This window comes from Hippopotamus amphibius, chromosome 2 (genome assembly GCF_030028045.1).
Source record: "Hippopotamus amphibius kiboko isolate mHipAmp2 chromosome 2, mHipAmp2.hap2, whole genome shotgun sequence".
NCBI lineage: Eukaryota > Metazoa > Chordata > Mammalia > Artiodactyla > Hippopotamidae > Hippopotamus > Hippopotamus amphibius.
The window spans coordinates 85,622,048-85,644,514 of record NC_080187.1 but is presented as its reverse complement, the minus strand read 5'-3'; the positions used below and the strand labels follow the sequence as shown (position 1 = coordinate 85,644,514).

General features: G+C 39.9%; 1 protein-coding gene and 1 long non-coding RNA gene across 8 annotated transcripts in view; both read left to right on the top strand.

The window, feature by feature from the left end:
• The window catches only part of ADAMTSL1 (ADAMTS like 1), a 953,154-nt gene that overhangs the window by 66,423 nt on the left and 864,264 nt on the right, over window positions 1–22,467 (top strand). The window lies entirely within an intron of this gene.
• Window positions 18,753–22,467, top strand: part of LOC130844781 (uncharacterized) — a 136,727-nt gene continuing 133,012 nt past the window's right edge. Inside the window, exon 1 of the long non-coding RNA XR_009051239.1 lies at window positions 18,753–18,808. This is a non-coding gene — a long non-coding RNA (uncharacterized LOC130844781). The remainder of the gene's footprint in view (window positions 18,809–22,467) is intronic.

Here is a 22,467-nt window from a genome sequence, read left to right as displayed (position 1 = left end):
CTAAAACGAATAGCCAACTTATGGCTTGTGAATAACATAATATATCCTAATACTGTATTCAAAAGGTGGCAGAGGCAAGTAATATATTCTTACCAGCATGGGATTTATTTCTCTGGGGATTTACATAGCAGCTCTTCATGGAAAGGAAGAAAGATCATAAAAATGCGGGTAGGTTATCTCGTCGGGTGGAGTTGTGAGGATGATGAAGTCATGCAGAAGGGTGTGGCACACATCTGGCCTTTTATGAAGTTAGAGGAAAGTGTGACATTCATTTCTATTCGATATGTTAAGTTACATATTTGGTCATGAATTTTTTTCTCTTTCATTTTGAAGATTTTTACTCCATGTGTGCGTTCTTTTCTTCCTTCCTTCCTTCCTTCCTTCCTTCCTTCCTTCCTTCCTTCCTTCCTTCCTTCCTTCCTTTTCTTTCTTTCTTAACAGACAATCAACTGCATATATTTAGAGTGTACAATTTGGTATCCCAATCTCCCACGTGTGTTTTCTAAGCATATATGGGTACCCCAAATACGCTGGTGGGAGTAATGGCTGAGGTTCATGCCTTTCAGATTGTTCATAAAAAATATAATAGGAGCCCATCACAGCCCACAGACTTCTATTCAAACAGAAATTCTTTGGCTGTTGGAAATTCCTGTCTGTTGGTCATAAATTTCCATTTTGGGGCAACCTGTTCTAATCTAATGAAATGACAGGATCCCGTCAGTGTCAGCAATCTCAACTCGGTCATCATTAGCCTTTCTCTCAGTCACTTTGCTGGCAGGAATCACATAGTTATGCTTATTAATGGTAGTAAGTCAGGGAGTGGCTGATCCCTGACTGTTTTTAAGTCAGTGGGCTGTTTGGATCACCACTTCGACAGGTGGAATTGACGATCACATTCTGCAGATTTCTGTTCGTTTTCTTTAGCATTTTCAAATTTCTTACTGTCCTAAACTTCATCACTACAACTGTGCACCCACATTTTGTGGGATTTGGATATGCTTCTACTGAAGAATAATTGAGTTTAAATATTCCTTAAAATCTGGAACTTCGTATTAGCGGGAGTATATTTCCTTGTCTTACTTAGCTTTGTTTATTTTTTTTGAGAGATCAGAGAAGTCTTTAGAAACCAACATATATTTGAATGAGTTGTGTTTTGGTTTCCGTTTTTAGACCTACAGTGATATTTTGCTATATTTTCTCTTATTATAGATTATTTCCGCACCTTGGCAGAAATGCTTTAAATTTTTTTTTTTTTTGGTCATTCTATATGATCGGCAGCAGTGATACAATATTTAGCAACTGGTTCATCAAAGGCACTGACCAATCTGAACAGCTACTCTGGCCAGATACAAGGGACACTGGCTATAAACAGCTGTGGTAGCTGGATCCACACGCAAGGGTTGTGTTGCTGGTTGGGGATGTTTTTGGAGCATCTGTCTCAAATAACTTCTTTTTGTTTTTTACTAACTGTGCAGTCAGGATCATAGATCACAGAAAATGTTGACAGAGAAACCATTGCAATTAGTATTCAAGATGACACTAATGAAAGAGTAATCAGGAATTAGCTTCTATGTCATATTCATGTGGATTTGTAATAATTAGATGGCTCAGTGCAATTCAAAAATGCATTTAGTAGGTTTTTGTTGTATCCAGTTCTACTTTGTTTCACCTTTCTTCTGTGAATACAACATACTTCACAGATACTAATTCCCAGCAGGTGTACCTAATGTATGAGCGTTAACTACCCCATATTTAAGATAAAATTAACAGAGCAGGGAGATTAAATTGGAATGCTGTCATATTAGTGGTAAATTTAGGGTCAGGGTTCAAAAGAGATAGTATGTTTACAATTCTGATTTTTCATGTTCCTCTGATGTCTGGGCATGAGCTCTTATAGGTAGACAGAAGTGTTTGTTTAAACACTTTACAGTGATTTATTAAAGTGGATACATCAGTATTTTCTGTATGCCTGCGAAATCCTTGAGAGACTACACAATTAAAAAGGAAATAGATGAGACCTCGCCCTTCACAGGACCAAAATTCCCTTTAGCTGAAAGCATGCTTGGAGAAAGAGATTAACCATTTTTAAAGAAGAATGTCATCTGTTTATGTTTATTTCTTTTTCCCTCCTGGAGATTTCTTTCTCATAGTGAGAATGGGTTCTGTAGCACTACCTAAGGAATCTCAAGATTTTCTCCCTCCATTTTCTTTCTTTCTTAACAGAGAAAGGGAGACAGAAGTTAAACGCCAGGAGCGCTATTATTTTAGCTACACTTTGCACTGGTACTTACATCTTCCCTTTCTTGTTTAAACTACAGGACCTATCTTTCCAATTTTTTTTTTTTTCTCTCTGAAGGGTAAAGAAAGAGGAGGTGAGAAACACCATGATTGCTTCATTCCCTTTTATGTCTGATCAAGGCATGGGGAATCATATTTCTGATGAGAAATAGGAAGATATTCTTTGAATATCTGTTTTGGCCTCATACATGCTGCTAAAAACAAGTGCTGCTTTATCTCTGCTGGCAAAAGAAGGGCAGCTAGTAAAATGCAAAACAGTTAGGTTGAAGAGAAGAGTTATAATGAACCCAAAGACTCATTAGGGAGGAACTGGCATTTTGGGAAAAAAGAGTTAAGTGCTTAACTGTTACAGTATAGCAGTGGCACAAAGCCCTTTCATTTTAAATTAGTTGGGAAGAGTTTAGTCTGCAGTTTTGAAAAGACTCAAAAGAGTAAAATTTTAAGTAACTTTAGTTTTATTAACGTAAAGATTAATTTGTTTTAATTCTAACTTTTTATTCTGCTAATTCCTTATCAAATTGTTTCTTCATAGGAGGCATTAAAAAAAAAAAAAAAAGCCTTACCAAGATTGCTTTGCTTAATAGAAGAGATACAGTTTAGTTAGTGGTATTTGTATAATAGGAGTTAACATGCTAAAAACTTCAACATCCTATGTTATCTGTGGCATAGTAGATAAAAGCACTGGTTCTGGAATCAGATGATCCAGATTTACATCCCAGTTCTCCATCTGCTGGACTTGGGAACTGACTTAACCCATCTCTGCTTCAGTGTTCTTGTCTCTAAAATGACATTGAATGTGTAGCTGAGCCATGGGGCTGGGATGAAGATGAAAGTAATGTAAGTACCTCAGAATAGTGCCCAGCCCAAAGAAAGTGCTCTATAAATGTGACTTGTTACCACTGAGTAAGCATCAGTCTTGTTTGTACTGCTCATATTTTTATCACTCCCTTTCTCATGGGTAAACTTAGTTTCATCTCTATTAAATGGTCACATTGTAAATTACCAGCGTCCAAAGCGTGTTTTCTCTTTATTTTTTTGTTTTTTAAACCAAACTCTTTTGCAAGCTTCCCGTTGAGCACAATCCCTCCCCCACCCTCCCCCCACCGTGCCTTCAGGACTGGACCGAACACCACGTTCACTGGGAGGATGAATACAGACCCTGACTTGTTCTCCACTTGATTGCTTTTACCTTTCCTGGCACACAAGCCAAGATGTCAGACAAGATGGGTTTGGGGATAGCACAGACCCTTTTAGTATAAGGTGAAGGTGCTGTTGATTGCACTGCAAGGTTATTTTCAGTGAAAGTAACTGCCTCTTTTGTTACTTGTTCAGAAGGAGCAGGGAGGTGAAGATTAAACACAGGGATCTTTGGGCAAGGCAGACTTAATTCTTGGAGAACTCTACAACACACTGCCCTATAGTTCTGAAAGGTCATCACGGTGCTACTTAATATTCTTAATGTGCTGGGTATTGTTTTCCATGTGGAATCCCCAAGTGCTTTCAGCCACTCCTTAGCTGCCAGCAGCTTTTAACTCAGTGTTTTCTATTCTTTCCCCCACCCCATCTCCTCTGCTTCACCCAGATTCTAGATGTTTGCCCTCCAGTCTCATTCCCTGTACTCCCTCCTCACCACTAACCCCCTGTTGCAATTTTTATGGTAAAGAAAGTAATTGTGCAGTGTAAACCCACTGGGGTAGGGTGACGAGGCATTTGTTTTTGCATATCTTTTTGGTAACATAAGCCAGAGGAGGATGGTGAATATTCTTTTATTTACAAACAACCTACACATAATTCTACTTAACTGGAGATAACCGCTTAGGCTGCTTTCTGGTTTAACCCCCTTGCTATTTCAGATAAAGAACCTGCACCAGCTTTCATTTGGGCAGGCATTTTGCCTAAAAATTGACCCTTTGATAGTGAGTGTCTCAGGGCAGTTCTGCATTCCACTGCTGCCATTAGCCTTCAGCAGGCATGTTGCAAAGTAGCATACAGAGTTGGATTTATCCCAATCAGTTTAGAGTCTAGCTGAAACCGAGTCTAAAAGAAAACAATTAAATCAAGCCAATGGGGCTAAAATCAGGTTCCCCAATTAGAATGTGAGGTTTGGGGTTAAGGGCACTCTCTTACATTTTGATATTAACTATAATGAACTAGGGTACTGGTTACAATTTTCTAGAGCCCAGTTATCTTGTTGAGTAAAGAATGGACCCACATTGGTTGTGAGGAAGAATTATTGTGTCATAGATGGGTGAGGGAATGCATGTGTATCATATTAGAATTGAGAACATTTGTCCCTCTTCAAAACTCTAGTCAGGAAATTAATTCATTGGGAATCTTATTTACATATATGTTGGTGACTTTTTTACTTGTTAATTTATGTAAATGGCTCTGTTTTTATTAGAGACAAGTATCTGTTTAAAAAGAAAAATATTTCTCAGCAGAGTCCTCAGCACGGGGGTGCCTGTGTGTCACTGAGCTTTATAAACAAGTGCTGACTCTTGTGTTAACACATGACTGCTCTGCACAAGGGAAAAGAAAGTACTAGTACCGCTTATAAGAATTCACTGCGTTTTCTGTTCTGTGCTTTTTACTGTATTTTTATTTACTTGCTATTCTCCAAAGATTGCCATTTTGCATTACTTAATATATTTTGTCACCTGCAAATGTCAATGTACTTAGTAATGAAAATGCCAGTATGTAGGCACATATCTGATATTAGCAGAGAGATGATGAAGGCAGCTCAGTGTTGATCGATAATAATATTTGATTTAGGCTTTTTACTTTGCTTCCCTCAACCATCCTGTACTTTGATATTTATTGCCACTCACTGAGATTCTGGTCCTGACTAAATAGAAATTGTTTGAGGAAATTTTTTTTTTTAAGTACTGATACCTACCTTCCAATGGTCTTTTGAAGATCACCCATGTAATACATGGTAAATGCTGGCATTTCACAATTGGCAGTTAGTGTTATTTTAAGAAAGCAGACTTTTCATAAAGATGGAGACCCGTGGAAAAATCCATCTTTCATCCTGGGTCTCTTGTCTTTGAGCTTCGGATGCTCCAAATTAGCTGCTGCCTCCAAATCCTGTCCCCTATTGAAAATGTCTTGCTGACAGCTGTGTCTTCATGTTACCTGGAATGACTGGCACCACTTTATTTTCTATTCACAGAGATAAAAATGCTATTCACCATGAATAAAAATTGCGCCATCATTCATTGATAAAAATTGGACCACTTGGGCATCTCACATAGTTCTAGCCTTTCTATTCTTCCCTTTTTTAATACATCTTTATTGGAGTATAATTGCTTTACAATGTTATGCTAGTTTCTGCTGTACAACAAAGTGACTTAGCTGTATGCATACATATATCCCCATATCCCCTCCCTCTTGAACCTCCCTCCCACCCTCCCTATCCCACCCCTCTAGGTCCTCACAAAGGACCGAGCTCATCTCCCTGTGTATGCAGCATTTCCCACTAGCTATCTATTTTACATTGGTAGTGTATGTATGTCAATGCTACTCTCTCACTTCGTCCCAGCTTCCCCTCCCTGCCCAGACCGTTCTCTACATCTGCATCTGTGTTCCTGCCCTGTCACTCTGTTCATCAGTACCATTTTTCTAGATTCCATAATATATGCATTAGCATATGGTATTTGTTTTTCTCTATTCTTAACAAGCTAAAAAAAAGTCAATTTAACTCAATAAGTGGAAGCAGACGTATATTAGAAAAATACATGTTTAGTATTTGCATGTATCTTACAAATGTGTCTCCACATACCTATACTTGTGGAAATACATACCATGTCATTTATTAATGGCAACCAAAATCTCCACAGAAGGTAGCGCATAGTACTGAAAAAGAAAATAATAACAGAGTAAAAGTGACAAAAGATAAAAATAATATGGTTAGCATACATGTGTCCCAAAATGATAAGGTTAGGGGGCAGAGTTAGGCACAAAGGGGGATGGCTGAAGAAACAAGAGTGGCTTGTCCACAAAATAACCCCAGGCTTCTGGTCCCTGATACCAAGGAATGTGTAGGAATGGTAATAGACTCACAGATAAAGCTATATTAATTGAGAGGCTTTTCTAGAAAGAGGGAAAAGAAGAAAGTATCTTCTACATGCTGTGAAGATTTACATGTGATTTCAGTAATATCAGGGTACGTTTAGCGATACATTTTTTCTTTTAATAATCATCTGATATTACCGGGTCATCCAGGGAGGGAAATGCTTTGGAAAAGGAAGCGGTCATGAGGGGAAAACTCTTAGGAAGTCAGACTGTGACATGAGTCGGTGGGTTCTTTCTAAGTATTTAACTTCCTGTCTGGGAAGTGGGTTTCTGACTTTGTGTCTTACAAGTGAGGTGACCTATCAAGCTATTTGCTGTGACGTCCGCTGCTTTCCTGCCTGTTTTATCTCCTGGATGCCTAGAATAATCTGTGAGGAGACAACAGAGAGCAAGCATATGTTCAATACAAAGGCCCTGTGAAACCTGTGAGCCTGCTGTGCATCAAGTCGATGTAATTCATTTATTTTTTTAAAGCAGTGATGATACACTCTTTCCTCTGGATGACAAATTACAGAGCACATCTGAAAAGCCCTCTCTTTGGGGAAAACATTCTGCCTCTTTTTTGTTCCTTGCATAGCATCTTTACTCTGTATAATGGAAAAAAAAAAAAAAAGCAACATTGACTGAATACCCCTAGGAAGGAAAAAAAAATGATAAAAGAACTAGTTTTGAATATGTGATTGGAATAGTGGCACAAAGATGAATACACATACTGTATACATAACATTAAGCCAGGAGAAGCAGTCCTTTCATAGTTTTTTTTTGCAGCGATCTGAAATATAAATTATGATTGAGTCCTGTTGTCTTTTCACTATGTTGGGACCAAAGACTAGAATTGGTTAAGTCTGTTGTAGTAGAGGTGACGGGGGAAATTTATTTCTGTAGGATGTGATAGGTTAGCTGCAAATAGTGATACCTCTGTAAAAAATACACTAAGAGAATAGTTTTACTTTCCTCAAAGAATACTTTTACTAGTTATTACTAAGATTTTTGTTAGCCATTGTAGATATTTGTTATACTTGCAAAAGGAAAGATTTACCACTGGTGTTTTAATATTAGGATGTGTTGATATTTGTCTTCAAGCTGCCCAGTGACCCTCATCGTCTTTGATTTCTCAGTATCCTCCCCAGACAACCATTTCAGCTATTTTTCCTGTCTCCTAAGAACCCCTTATATCCCTTCCCTCGTGTAATTATCTCCTTCTCAAATAAAATCAACATCTTCCAGACTGACCATTCTTATCTGCTCATTTTCTTTAGCTTAACTTCTCTCCCCCAAGACTAGAACCTGAGGAGGGGGAAGGACACCTGTTCTCTGAGTCAAGTCCCTTTGTCATCCACAACTTAGATCTTCTTTCTTGCTTCCCCAAGGGTCTTCCTGTGTCCATCATCTTTCTTTGTAGCGTACATTCTGCCAAACCTTCATACTTCTAGGGATTTATGTCTTTTTTTAACTTGGGAAAAGCATCCCTTTGATTCACGTATTCATTCATCATTACTTGGGCAACATTTGTTGAATACCTATGCATCACTTAGCGTTGGTTGTCTGTAAGTGTTGGTTACTTTGAACCAAGAAGGAATGTATGGGAAAGATATAAGGTAACCCATAAAATGAGTGTAAAAGTATAAGGATCTGGTTTTGGAGATGACATAGGCCAGAGCAGTTCAGGGGAATCGAGGTGACAAGACTAAAGAAAAGTCTCTTCTGGAATGAATCAGGTTTAACCACCCTCAGCCTCGGTATCACTTTTCTCAAAATTTAGATTCCAGGGAGTGACTGTGTGATTGCCTCAGGACACAACCCTGTCCCTAGACCTGAGAAAGGTGGGAAATCTGAATTGACAGATGCACTAGGATAGCATCCAGTGGGGGAGGGTTAGTCTCAAGATGCTCCTGCCAGGAGAAAGAGAATGGGTACCAGTGAGGCAAAAAACAATGGCTAGCCATTAGAGCGTACAATGTGTCAGTCAGCCAGCATGTTGACTTTTAGAATAGAAAGACAAAGGAAAACTAATGTTTACTGAAAGGAAAATCATATGATAAAAGTGATAGAATTGAATGTGAATTTGTAATAATGAGTTTAAAGATGGAAAGATATTGTATACATATCATGCGATATATAGGAGAAATGGCCCCTATTGAAAGATGAAGGAATACCACTGCCAAAGCATATGAATTGTGACCCAATCACACTATCTTGTCCCAATGAGTAAATAAGAGACTGGAACTGGTCCAAGATGAGACAGTAGCTGTCCTTGAGGAGCTTATAGTCAGTGGGGCATCTGGGGCAGGAAGAGGTAATTTTAAGAAGGTATAGAAAGCCATTCATTTGGGGATGCTGAGAAAGTGCGCCTAATCTAAGGATGGGCTGATTCTGAGATTTCTAGGAAGAAAAAAAACCCCACCCCTTCTGGAATTTTAAAGGAAATTGTCTGTGGTAGATGGAATGGTACAGTGGTGGGAGGGGCATTCCCTGAAAAAGGGAATAGCAGGAGGAGAGGCAGGGTGGTGAGAAACAACATGTGCATAGAAAGAGCTGCAGTGATTGTGTGGAGAAAGAACTTCAGGGAGTGCGTGATGGGTGGGGGTACCACTGGGCAATGTTAAAGTCGCCGTGGAACACAGTAGGGAGGCCAGTAGGATGTGGAGTGGAGAATGCCCGTTGGTTTTGGTAGGTAGGAAGCTAGGGGCAAGCTGGGAGAGAGCAGTATGAGTAGAACAGAGCCGGCAGAAACCAGATGGCAGTGACAGAGGAGTGTGTTGGGCTTAAGGAGATTGACTGGAAGCGGAGGCTACTGTGCAGAGGGGTATGGGTGAGAAGGAATGGAGATGGACTGACAGCTGAACGGGTTTGTGGAGTGAAGGCTGTGCTTTTCTACACTCGAAGGATGAAGTCCAGAAAGGAAGTTAGGAAAAGATTGAGGGCGAGAGTGCTGCTTGAAGATCAGAGAAACAGGAAGGAATGCTGGCCTTAAATAGAAGAGATGACTTATCCTCTGATACTGGAGATCAGGACATAAGAATAGGTGTCAGTATATGGGAATCTGTGGGTGGGAGGGTGAGGATGTTGAGGGAGGCAGTTTTGGGCAGTCTCAAGAGGAGGCTAGACATACTTTGGAATTAAAAGAAAACCTGGGTTCAAATTCTGGTTCTACAATATCATGGCTAGGTGATCTTTGGAAAATTACTTAACTGCTCTGAGCCTCACTTTCCCCACTAGTACAAGGGAAAGATGGAAGAACTTACCTCAAAGGGTTGTGGCAAAATTGAAACACTGACTATTGCCCCTGACACCCAGTAAGTAGTTAGTAATGGTATATATTTATTATTATTATTACCAGCATAAGTATAGTGAACATAGTATGAGTGAGTTACTTTATAATATGTGTCATCTCATGTTTAAGACTAGACTCTGTAGACTCTGGAGCCCTGAGCCCCACCTCCGCCCACACACTTTAATCAGCTGTGTGACCTCGGTGCTGAAAATAATATTTACCTTATAGGGTTACTGTGGAGATCGTATTAACTCATATAAAACCCCCAGTGAGGATTACATAAATGTTAACTCTTATTAGTATTTTAATTTTTATTCACGATCCAGAACAGCACTCTTCAGTATATTTTGTTATGTCTATTTTATAAAGGACGGCCTCAAAGTGCAGAAGAGTTAAATGATTCATCCAGAGCCAGATAACTAGCACATAGTAGAGTCAGACTAAAACCCAGATCCCTGGTGTCTCCACCTTTGATCCACCTGGCATTGCACTGTGACATCTGACCCACTGCTTACCTTTGACGTTAAGTGCCTGTCCATCCACACTCTCAACTGCTTAACAGCACGTCCTCTCTGAGTTCATCTTGACCATTAGCTTCCAGGCTCATCCTTGGGTTCAGCCAGCCAGCTTTTTGTCCTGCCTGTGTGACCTGCTGCTCAAACTCCAGATCCTGACCCTCCGTACGTATGTGAAGAAGCATGGAAGTAAAAAGACGTTTGATTCACCAAGGGCTGCTCTACAAGTGCATGATGGAGGTTGCCAGTACTTGAGAGAGAATACCATCATGTTTGCGAGTATTGCCTTCGTTTCTGTGAATGCAGTGAAAGAAATTTGTACTGGCCAGTTGCAAAGATGCTGCACACCTGTGCACACTCTACCTACATACCTGCATTGCTTTCTCATGGGCGTGGCCAATTGTTTTATTGTTCTTCCATTCGGCACTTTGGAAACACCAAAAGGCTAACCATTTGGATTGTCGTATGAGTGCTTGATGATAGAAGTCTGACTCTGTTTCTGCTCTCGTAGCAAATCTGATGGGAATCTCAGTTCCAAATGTTATGTAACATCATAACCTTTCTTTGATGTATCGTGGTGTGGCAGGCAGATGTACACAAGCATCAGCATCCCGAATATTTTAGACTACCCTTGTTCTTCGTAACAGGATTAGGAGACAGAATGGGCCTTCTGTGCAATCCAGCTTTACCATAGGAAAGAAAACGTGTATAACAAGCAGATTCTCTGTATTTAGAAATGAGGTTCTTTGGGGTCAGGTTTTATTTAATTTAAAGACACTTAGGTTTTACATTCAAAATGTGTTCCCACTTCATGGCCTTAAAGAGTCAAACATTAAAGATTGAAAGAAGAATTCCAATAGTATTTTAAAACAATTAAGCTGCAGAATGTCAATATTTGGACACCTAAAAAGAAAATATTTCTTTTAATGAGTTTTAATGTAATCACTAATACACCAAAGTAAGGGTTCAGAAGGGAACCTTGAATTCACTGATGTTTGAAAGAAGGATAGTTTTAGTTCAACTGCTGAGGAAATGTTTTATTTCAACTAGGAATTAAAGGGTTTTATATACAAATGAAATGATTTTACAGTATGGGAAGGATTTGGGGGGAGGGGAAAAAACCCTAAGAATCAGAAATGTTAAACAGGGACTGTGAAGGGAAGGGCAAGAATGAGAGGTGTGAAAGAAAGGAGGGAGAGAAGGGGCTGTGTTTCAGACCTTTGGTTGCTTCCACGGGGTACAAACCAGAAGCTTCTTCTCTAAGTGGTAAAGGGGCTTACACAGCCTATGGCCAGTCTCACACATGGGTGTGAACCCCCCCAAAACACAGAGCAGATGCAGGCACAAAATGATGTGGAGGGTAGAGCACGGGAACTGCCACATGCCCAGGGGAGCGGAAAGATGCACAGACATAAACTGTACATGCGCCACACTAAAGGTTTCTATTGTATTCAGTTATCTCAAACCCAAAGAATAGGTGCCAGTATAAAGCCAAATTTACTAACCTGGAAGCCTAGGATTCTTTTTTTTTTAAAGAATTTTTATTGAGATATAATTGACATACAATAAACTGCATGTATTTGAAGTGTACAATTTGATTTTTTTTTCTTATTGGTAATGTATATATGGCAATCCCAATCTCCCAATTCATCCCACTGCAACTCCGTCCAATCTCCCCCACTTTCCCCACTTGGTGTCCATATGTTTGTTCTCTACATCTGTGTCTCTGTTTCTGTCTTGCAAACTGGTTGATCTGTACCATTTTTCTATATTCCACATATATGCATTACTATACAATATTTGTTTTTCTCTTTCTGACTTACTTCACTCTGTATGACCGTCTCTAGGTCCATCCACGTCTCTACGAATGTCCCAATTTCGTGGAAGCCTAGGGTTCTTTGATATCCCCTCTATCTAGGGAATTGATGTCCTCTGTCTAGGGGCTATTGAATTGTACCTCTGATGGGTTACATGGTATAACTAAGGATAAGAACTTAGTACCTATATTTTCTTGGAAAATGTGGGAAACTAGTCACATTTGTTAGAAGAAGAATCATTGAGACCTCAGGGCTTACAAAAGCATTGACCGAAGGAGGAAAATTAAATAGAAACATGAGTGCTAAATAAGTGAAGAGAGGTACCAAATGTAACCAACTGTCTCAAAAGAGCTAATAAAATCATTCATTTACCCTAGCAGAAAAATTTAAAATGTCTACTGTGTGCTAAGCCCTGGGCTGGGCCCTTCATATATAAGGGCAAGTAAGATAGGCCTAGTTTCTGATCTAATGGTGCATATGGACAAATAAGTAAGTGATGACATTGACGTTTAACCTGTGTTCTGATGGAAGGTTAGACTGTAATGAGGCAAAGTGCAAGAGCACCTAAGTGAGTTTATTGTGTATCATGGATAGCTTCTCAGGGGACCAGACATTTAACTGATGCCTAAAGGGGAAGAAATATCCAGGCAAAGATAAGCATACCTGGAAGAGTGACCCGCTAGTCCTGGAGAATACCTCAAAGGCCCAAGCAGCTCCGTAGAGAAACTGGTGAGAAAGGTAGACTGTTGCTGCAGAAGGGACTGGAGGATAAGAAGCAGCATTCGCTGGGTACCCATCATGATCCAGTGCTTTACATACATTTTCATATTTCATCTTCAGTACAGCAGATTTTGCTTTCCTTTTATAAGTTAAGAGAAAAGAAGTGCGGGGAGGGTAAGTGACTTGGCCAAGGACACACAGATTAGTGCCAACCCCTTTTAGGACCCAGCTCCAACCATTCTGGTCCCTTAGCCTCTGTGCTTTCCACCGTACTGCCCTATATCCCTTGGTTTCAAGGAAAAAATAACCTATTACATGCAGATGGCTATTTAAATGATAAACCACATAGATCTTAGCCTTTAAATAATACCAAATCTTTTCGATGAAAAGGTTTCATAGTCACTGAACAAATGATTGGTAGGGATTTGGAATATAGGGCGCACAATGACAGAAATATAATGAAAGCCCAATGATCTTTTGTTTCCTTGGATCCTCAGTGTATCACATCATCCTTCGGTAAATTTACTAAATCCAGGTTAAACCCCCTCGTCTTGTACTCTCTCAGCTGCCATGCAGAATTCATTGCTTCCTGCTTTGTCCATCTCGTGACCATAGGGCTTTTTTGTATTACAGTTAGTTTTGCGTAGTGCCGTCTTTCATGAGTCATAAAATCTGTCTCACAGACTTATTTGGAAGAGTGTATGAGATCATGCATATGTAAATTTCTAGTCCTACTGTAAAGTACACACTACAGTAAAGTGCACTCCATATATATTAGTTGAAGGCAGTGGTGAGGTGGTAAGTGTTGAATAGCCATCTCACAGGGAAAAATATCGCTAATTTGTAGCATCTGCCAACTTCTATCGTGTAAATGCCCCCCTGATTTCAAACTACCCATGTGGTATCACTGAGTGTGGACTTGGGAAGAAATGTGCCAGAGGGCTCTATTATCTAGATTTTCCACTGTACACATACACTAGATGTAAATAACCTCAAGAGCATAGAAATGTAGTAAGATAATTAGAAAGTGCTGTGTTTTGAGTACTTGTTACCTTTAATTTCATATAATTGTCAGTTTATGTAATTTAATTTTTAATCATGGCTGTGTTTAATAATTGGCTCACAAAATTCTTGAGCATTTAACAATTGGCCCTTCTGGGCTGGTAGCAGCTGGTTCCAACACAGCACAGAATCATGAGCCTCCGAGGCAGGACCTTTTTGTCTTCATCTTTGTGTTGTCAGCGCTTAACTGGACTCGGGTAAGCCTGGAACTCAGATGTTTGATACATCAATACATGATGAAGAAAAAATTGGACAAATGGCAAATGTAAAACTAAATTACTGCTGCATAGAAAAAGGACCTTGGGTATATCCCATAGCCTCTGTTGGCCTCAATTCCTTCATCTATAAGGCTGGGGCTTGGGCTGACCTAAGGTTTCCCCATCTCTCACATTCTGTGTGTTCTAATGGCCAGAAGCAAAGTCTGTGATTATGTTAACTCTTTCTTAGCTGTATGCTTGTATTGTGATGACAACATTATAGCTACCTCATTTAGGACTTAAGTGAATGGTAGATTCAGAACTTTATCTTGAATAGAGATGAAGACTAGATAATTTGCTTTGTTTTACTGTTTGAATCATTAGAACATTTGTCTAGATTTGCCATAACAGGGCACTGTCATGTGCTTCTATACACTTGGGTTTAATGAAAAAAAAAAAACAAAAAACAACAACTGGCTATTTAAGTAATAGAAAAAAGCAATTAAAAACAGAGAAATTCCTCATTTTCAAATATTTAATAAAGCTTTAAATGCTAACTTTTTGGAGCTGTGAGCTTAAGATTAATCTTGCCAAGCATTTCTTTTGAAGGAGAGATCAGAATAAACAAAGATGAAGCCTTTAACATAATTTGTCATCTTGCTGAGACTCATCTGATCCTAGAACCCCTTTTCTCTGCAAATCACAGTGACCTCAGGGGTCACTGGTGTTCCATGGGACCCAGTTACTACCAAATCCATTGATCTGATCTGTAGTTAAAAAGCAAACCCAGAGGGTAGATTAGCGTCATCTCCGAGTAAATGTAGAAAGACTAAGACATTTTCCTCTTACAGCTTTCCTGAAGATATCTCCAGTATAATTTGCCACCTCAGTCACCACTATATTTGTAAAATGAGGAGGTGGACTAAGATAAGCCTGAGAGCCTAAGACTGATACCATTAGCCTTTGTAACACTGCATGGGGAGCTCTGGCACTGGGAGGATTGCGATACTAAAGCCTTAAACACATTCACAGAAGTGAAGGGGGAACCAGGGAGGAGTTTAATTAAGCTAAATATTCTGATGTTTGAATGTTGACACACTCAACTGTACGTAGGTCCAGGAGAACTTAAAAAAATATTTCCCCTGGGAGGATAGACTTGATTTACATGGGACTTCTTTCATTAAATTCAGTGAAGCCTGCAAAAATTGCTAATGAAGGAAAATTATGAAGTATGCTGGCTCAGTTTACTCGCTCTTTCCATAATAATTTGGCCTCCAACCATCTTACACAGAATCTAAAGTAATCAGATTTGAAAGAAATTAACCCCTGATTCTTTAGCTTAAAATTCAAAGGAGGATATTTTGTTTTCATCAGAAAGTTGAAGACGATAGGGTAAAACTGGATTGGTAGTTTCACTTCATTGTGAGATATTGAGGTTATGATTAGACAAGAGATTTGAACATTTTTATAGTATTTTTAGGTGTCTCTATAGAGCTTTTCAATGTTTCTGAGACAAATTCCTGCCATCTCAACACTTTGAAAATAGGTCCAGAAGAGATTTGTTTAACTAGTGGGTGAAATGGTTAAATAAGTCTTTGCTGTTCAGGAATTTGAGATTTTCATGTTGTCCCCTCCAATCCATTCTGTACTTTGCAGTCAGAGTGATCAATATTAACATGCAAATCTTATTAAAACCTTCCTTCTATCCCTCTAAAGGAGTCCCAGTGCTCTCAGATTAAATGGAAACTCCTCAGCAAGGCTGGGGGGCCCTATGTGATACAACTCACATCTGCCACTCTCATCTTGGATAAGGTAGGACACACTTCAAGGTGGTTAGGACTTTTCCATGGCATCAGCAACCCCAGTTCTCAGATCGCTCAGGCACCAAGAACGACTCAGGTCAGCACTGGGTGTTTGCTTATGATCTACTCAGGGACTCCAGCTACCTGGGCATCTTGAATGTTGCTGGTGGTTTTGCCAGAGGGAAAAAGAGCTCTGGTGGGTCCCACCTCAACAATTAGGTGTTCTAGCATGGCCACAACTAGCTGCATGGCCTCATCCAACCTCAAGAGAGCCAGGAAGACAACCCTCTGGTGTGTCCAGAGGGAGAGGGGGACTGAATATCAGTGAGCAGCACTCATGACTGTCATAAGCTTCATGTCTCTTGCTGTTTACTCTCCCCTAGACATATCCAGTCCAGTTGCCACAAAAACATCATTTAGTCACTCGTGCCCTTAATCAGGCCACCGGATTCATTCCCTCAGCCCGTTCACCCACGCAGTACCCTCATTCATTCCCCTCTCCTCCTTCCTCCGCCTCCTCCACATTGCACGGATGCTCAGAATTTTCTTCCTCTTCTTCCCTTCATCTTCCTCTTCCCTCTTCCTTTATAACTCAGTGTTTCTTCTTCAGGAGGCTTCTTTATCTGCAGGAGGATGACTTAACTAGTCCTTTGTCCGGTCTGTCTAATACACTGCATTGCGATCGCGTGTTTACCCATCTCTGTCTCAGAGACTGTTGTACTCCGAGTACTTTGCATGGTGCCTGGCAAAGAGTCAATTGATAAAAACTTTATTACCATTTTCTGTTTGAGTATCAAGAGATTCTTTATAGCAAGGAACTTAGCATCATGATGGCTACAAGAAATTCCTCTACTCTGGTTTTTCAACTATTGCTTTATTTAAACAAAATTATCCAACTATAGGTCTGTCGATTTTATTTGATAAGAACAATTCAGAGAATGAATTTCCAAGTGGCCAAGAATATAAGTAGCCATTGAAGCTAGTGACGTCAGAAATGGGGTTGAGCAGCAGTGTGTAAGATCAAGTGAAAGTTCAAAGCAAACTGTTCTAACTTAATGGCCCTTATGAACATAAAGCAAATGGTCACCAAACAAATCTGCTTGTTCTCAGAATACAGCCTTGCAGATACGGGTACTCAATACAAACGTCTATTTTCTTTAAATACATTATTTTCCTTCACTGAACATTTAGAAAATAGAATTGAGGAAGAGAAAATATAAACATTCCTTGCTCTTAACTTTAAAATTTTCAAAAGAAACTTCTAACCTAGGCATCAGTTATATTCAAAAGTTAAACTCAAAGTAAGAATAAGTCTCTTTCTCGTTCCACAACTGATACTGTGTGTGGTTGAATTACTCGAGGGGGCAGTTTTGAACACCAGTCACTGTACACTGGCCTGTTTTTTAAATTCTTTCCCACAATTTGCCAAGTTTCTCAGATGAGGCTCAGGCAGCTCTGAGAATTAACACAATCATTAAAGGCAGATACTTAAAGTATAATTGTTAGGGATTAGCTCTGAGCCTTATGTAGAAAAACTGCCAGAAACCTAGGGGGATAATAGCATATAAGCAGAAAGTTAGTTTTCTGACTACACACACATATTCACGTATATAATTATTTACATATACATCATGTGATATGCTTTAAAATCTTGAGAGATTGTTACTAGAACATAAAATACCAGGGAGAATCTATATGGAAAAAGAACACATGCAAATAAAGGATTAAACAACTGATTCTCTAATTCTATACAATACTTTACTCAGATTGTAAGGACCTGTACTGGTTTCCTTCAGAGCCCAAAGTGGGAGAGATAAGTAGTGAACTCAGTGAATAGGTTCTAAAGCCAAAACTTAACACCTGCTGAGGGACAGGTGTCAATTCCATGGGACGTTGGGGAAGAGGGAATCCATGAGTGTCTGCAGTGCTGCTTCTCTGCGTTCTCAACCCAGGAAACGCATGCAAGCCCTGCAGAGTGGGTGGAGGGCTAGCTTAGCCAAATGGGACTCCCTGCCCGAGATTTGTTCCATTTGGTCAGCATAATCCTAGACCTAAGGGTATTCTTTACATAATTACCAAATCCAAACACTACTTTACAATGTACCCAAATCCTTTCAACTTTATATGTCATACGAATAACGCACAATTAATTTCGCTCGTGAATTTTATGTGATCATTATATCTTGATATATAGTTACGTTAGTGTACCACATTTGTTTAGATTATTTTATAACTTCTTAAGGTAGTAAGTTTCTCAAAGACATGAAGGATGTGTGGAATGAAAACTAAAAAATTTTTTATGACACAGTGTCAGGTGCCTTATGAATGGTAAAAACGTATATAAGAAGAAGAATGACAAAAAATTATTCACAAAATGACATGAAAGTGCTGAAAAGTTCTCAAGACTTTATAGATAGCTGAGAACTAATGTTTGATTTGGGGACAAAACAGATATAAGTCAGAAAAGATCTTTCATAACTATGAGATTAAGTTGAAGGTAATTTGAGAACTACTGTTTATGAAAAATAATAGCTCAATTTTTGTTTGAATTACTGTCATAATCATCTCAGTCAAATATTAACTATGGATTTTAACAGAAAAATGTTCAACAACTTAAATAAACTCTTACTGAGCCAGGGAGTGGGATAGGCAAACAATGTGTACACCCGGTGGTCGGAATATTAACCCCCCTAAAGGGGTGGAGGAGATCACTCTTGTGCCCGTAAGAGAAGGATGGTATATGGCAGACAGCTGCCCCCTCCCCCTCGTTGGAACTTAGGTTCTCATAATTAGAGAAGGCAGGTCTATATGAGGTCACTGGCTCTGGAAACCTGCCTTCTCCCTCTCTTGATGCTTCTGCTAGATGTGTCTTGAGCCTGCCAGCCTGAGTCCAGGGCCTCACTGAAGCTATCAAATAGGGAACAGAGATCTAAAATTCAGTGTTTTAGAGCTCAAAGGAGTGGTAAGATCACTGAGCCTACCTCTTTCATTTTACAGATGGGAAACCTGAGGCCAAAAGGGATTCTGTGACTTGTCCAAGCTCACACAAGTGAGTAAAACAAAAGCCAGCCTCTTGACTTTTAGCCCAGTGTATTTTCCATGACACAACACAACACATGAGTCATCGGGAGAATGGAGCCTAGAATTACGAGGGTGGGGCAGCAGTTGAAGAGAGAGTTAGGTATGTAGCTTTGGCAGAGTGTTCCCTCTAAGACAAAGGGGCCATTCTTAAGAAAACGTCCCCAGTGCGAGCACTGAGAAATCCAAAATACCCACTGGGGTCTTTAGCTGTCAGGGTAAGGAGGGTCCTTTCTAGAGAAAGAAACAAGTTTGCTCTGGCAAGGGTCCAAACATTGCAGGTGTTCTCTGTGGGACCACAGTCACAAAATCTTTCCTTGGCTTGTTGGAGAGAACCCGCCATGGAAGGGTCTCCCAAAAAGAACTCTGAGCTGCAGGCCCTTGTGGCTGGTGAGGAGGGTGGTGCCTTCTAACAGATGGCTCCCATCTGACCACCAAATCAGAACCGCTTTTATGAAGAGGCTGCTGCTTTCCAGAGTTTCTGGCCTGTGCATTCCAAACAGGATCAAGAACATCTGGAGAACTTGGAACCAGCAATGCGCTTAGGGCATGGCCTCTAGGCAAGCAATCAGCCAATGGAGTCATTGAAGTCTCTCTTCTTTGAAACGTTAGCTGTAGGTCTGGAAGCAGCACTGAGGCCAGCCCATGTTAGTGGAGTCTACTTTCCTTTGCCCATTTCCCTGGGTTGGGCTTGTCCTGGAGCCCAAGTCTCATGTGTGAATGTTGCTTTCCAACAAAGGAATTTAAAAGCATGGGGAAAGAGATCAGCCATGGCTTCCTGGTGGATGCTGAGACAGGAGGCCAAAGACCCAAACCTAGAGCCTTTACAAATGCTGTTTGTGGCTTTTAGGAGGGAAAATATGGGGTGTGCTCTTCTCCCTTGATGTTGAGAGACCTCTGGAATATTTTGATACTCCGTAGCATCTTCCACAGTTGACTGAATAAATATCATGAAGTGGGGGCTTCATTTTTCTTGCTCTGCCTTGTATTTTCTGTGCCTGGAAAGAAAGGAAGAAAGAATGACAGAACACTTAATGTGCATAACACAAATTTTACTCAGAAATGGCATTTGTAGAAGGGTACCTTATAGTTAGGACTTGGATTCCAAGATAGTTATCTTAGTCCAAGATACCTTCTTACCACCCCCACCATTTCCTCACACAGCAGTTATCATTTCAGCACATATTCCTTTTTGATGTTCTATTTTTTTGTTTCTCTCACCCTTAGATTGTAAGTAAGGGCTTTATGTCATGGTCCATTCATCCTGTCCCCTCAGCACCTGCTATTGTACATATTGGATGACCAGAAATAATGATATTAACAAAGTAATAATTGCTAATGTGCAACATTTCATATGTAGCTTGTACAACACTTTCACATATATTGTACCATTTCAAAGTTTCACTAACCCAGTAAAGAAGGATGATTTCCTTTCAGGAAATTGAACCTCAGATAGATGTGCCTTCCTCTGGGCTCTCAACTAACGACTGATAGAACTTTGATTCCAGCACAGGTCTTTTGACTCCAGATCAGATGCTTTTTTCAACAGTCTGAAGGATATCTAGATTTTAAGACTATGTATTCATCGCAGCATAGGGTAGATGGAGGTGTGTACAGTCTTGAGTATTTAAGTAAAATTTCAGAGCAACATAGTTTTGTAGACTTTTAAATGAAGGAGCTTTACAAGAATAAAGAGCCAATTCAAAAATCAACCAGCCAACCAACCAAACAAAATCAAAAGGACTCTGAAACCTTAAATGAGGACATTCTTGAGTAAAATAAGTGGTTTTTCGGTTCCTGCTTTTGGTGTCACAAACAATGCTGTCTTTAGTTACACGACTTAACTTTAATTTTCCCATCTGAAAAATGATGGAGTTGAACCGAATGGTGTCTCTTTCATTTCCTGTCTTAGTCCATTTAGGCTGCTATAACAAAAATATCATAGATTGGGTGGCTTAAACATCAAACATTTATTTCACACAGTTCTTACATTTTTGGAGTCTGTAAAGTCTCAGATCAAAGCCCCACCAGATTTGGTGTCTGGTGAGGGCCCTGGTTCATAGATGGCCACCTTCTCACTGAGTCATCACATGGCAGAAGGGCTGAGAGAGCTCTCTGGAGTCTCTCTTCTAAGGGCTCTAATCCCATTCCTGAGGGCTCCACCTTCATGGTCTAATCAGCTCCCCAAATCCTCACCTCCTAATACCATTACATTGGGGGCTCGGATTTTAACATATGAATTTTGGCGGTCAGCAACATTCAGTCTGTGACACTTTCCATGGCAACATTCCCTACTTCTGTTATTCTAATTAAAACAGCTGGAAGCATTTGATTATAGCTATGCAAAGCATAGTACTCATTTCTAGTGGAAGAACTTCTCTTGCCACTTGAGCAGGATTACTGAGATGCTTCTAGTTAGGACTCAACAGGTGAAGTTCTCCATATACAAAATGGTTAAGAATTAGAAGCCAAGATTTGAAAGGTCACTATTCATCAGTCTGTAACTATGGAAAATAGAGAAACTGGGGAGTGGGGGTGTACGTGTTCGTCAAACACTCAAAACTCATGCTCCTAGAAAGTTTTCTCATGCCATCTTCCACAGATTACCATCAGTCAAGGACATGGTCAAGAATATTTGGTAAAACTGCACTGAAGATCTTATTCTGAAAATAAAGAGATCCATTAAATAGACTTGTTCACATTCTATTTATGCTGTTGCCTCTCCCTAACCCCAGGACCTGAGGCTGCAGGGCTTTGTGTCACCACTTGACAGTCACTTTAAGGATGCCACTTCTAAGCAGGACCAGTGCTCCATTGGCAAGTTGTGGTGCTAGCAGATCACACGCAGAACCTGAAATCCAACGCCATGTGAAAATTCAGTACTGTTTCAGTAACCTCATGGAATGGATTTACAGTCATATCAAAGCATGATTTGGGAATGGAGGCCTTGATTCTTCAGGAAATATAAGCATAACAGTGGTTCTTATTCACTCACAGAATGTCCTACAGGGGATCTATTTAAATCCTCTGGTGAGAGAACACAGAACCTAGAATTATTCCAGCAATAAAATTTTGAAACAGCCTAGTGAAAGTGAATTCACTAAGGGCTTGTACCTGATGTGTTCAAAACTCAACAATTTTAATGCAAGCTGGGTATGTGTGAAAGGCCCAGAAAATGCAGGCTGAGATCTTCATACAGCCATCTTTGCGTGCAGAATCATTTTCACTGTGGATTTCAAAGCAAACTTGTTAATGCTGGAGGATCATTTTGGATCAGTGGGAATTGCTTGCAGAGGAATAGCAGGGAAGCTAAGGCAGTAGAGGCTGTTGACAGCTTGGGTCTGAATCAACCGGAATGACATTGGCTGATGAACCCCAATACGCCAGCCTCTGTGTTTTAGAGTCATTTCCAGGAGTGTATGGAGCTTGTGTTAAAACAGTCATTCTACAGGGCCTTCCCTTCTCTATTAATATTTTTAATGAATAAAACTCAAGTATGGTGAGCATCAAGAAAAAGATATAAAATTAGATTACAGTATAGACATCAGGAACAACCCATAAGAGGTAATGGAAACCATATCAATAAAAGAAGTAGTATTCATTGAATGTTTACCACGCTGCAGAAAGTAT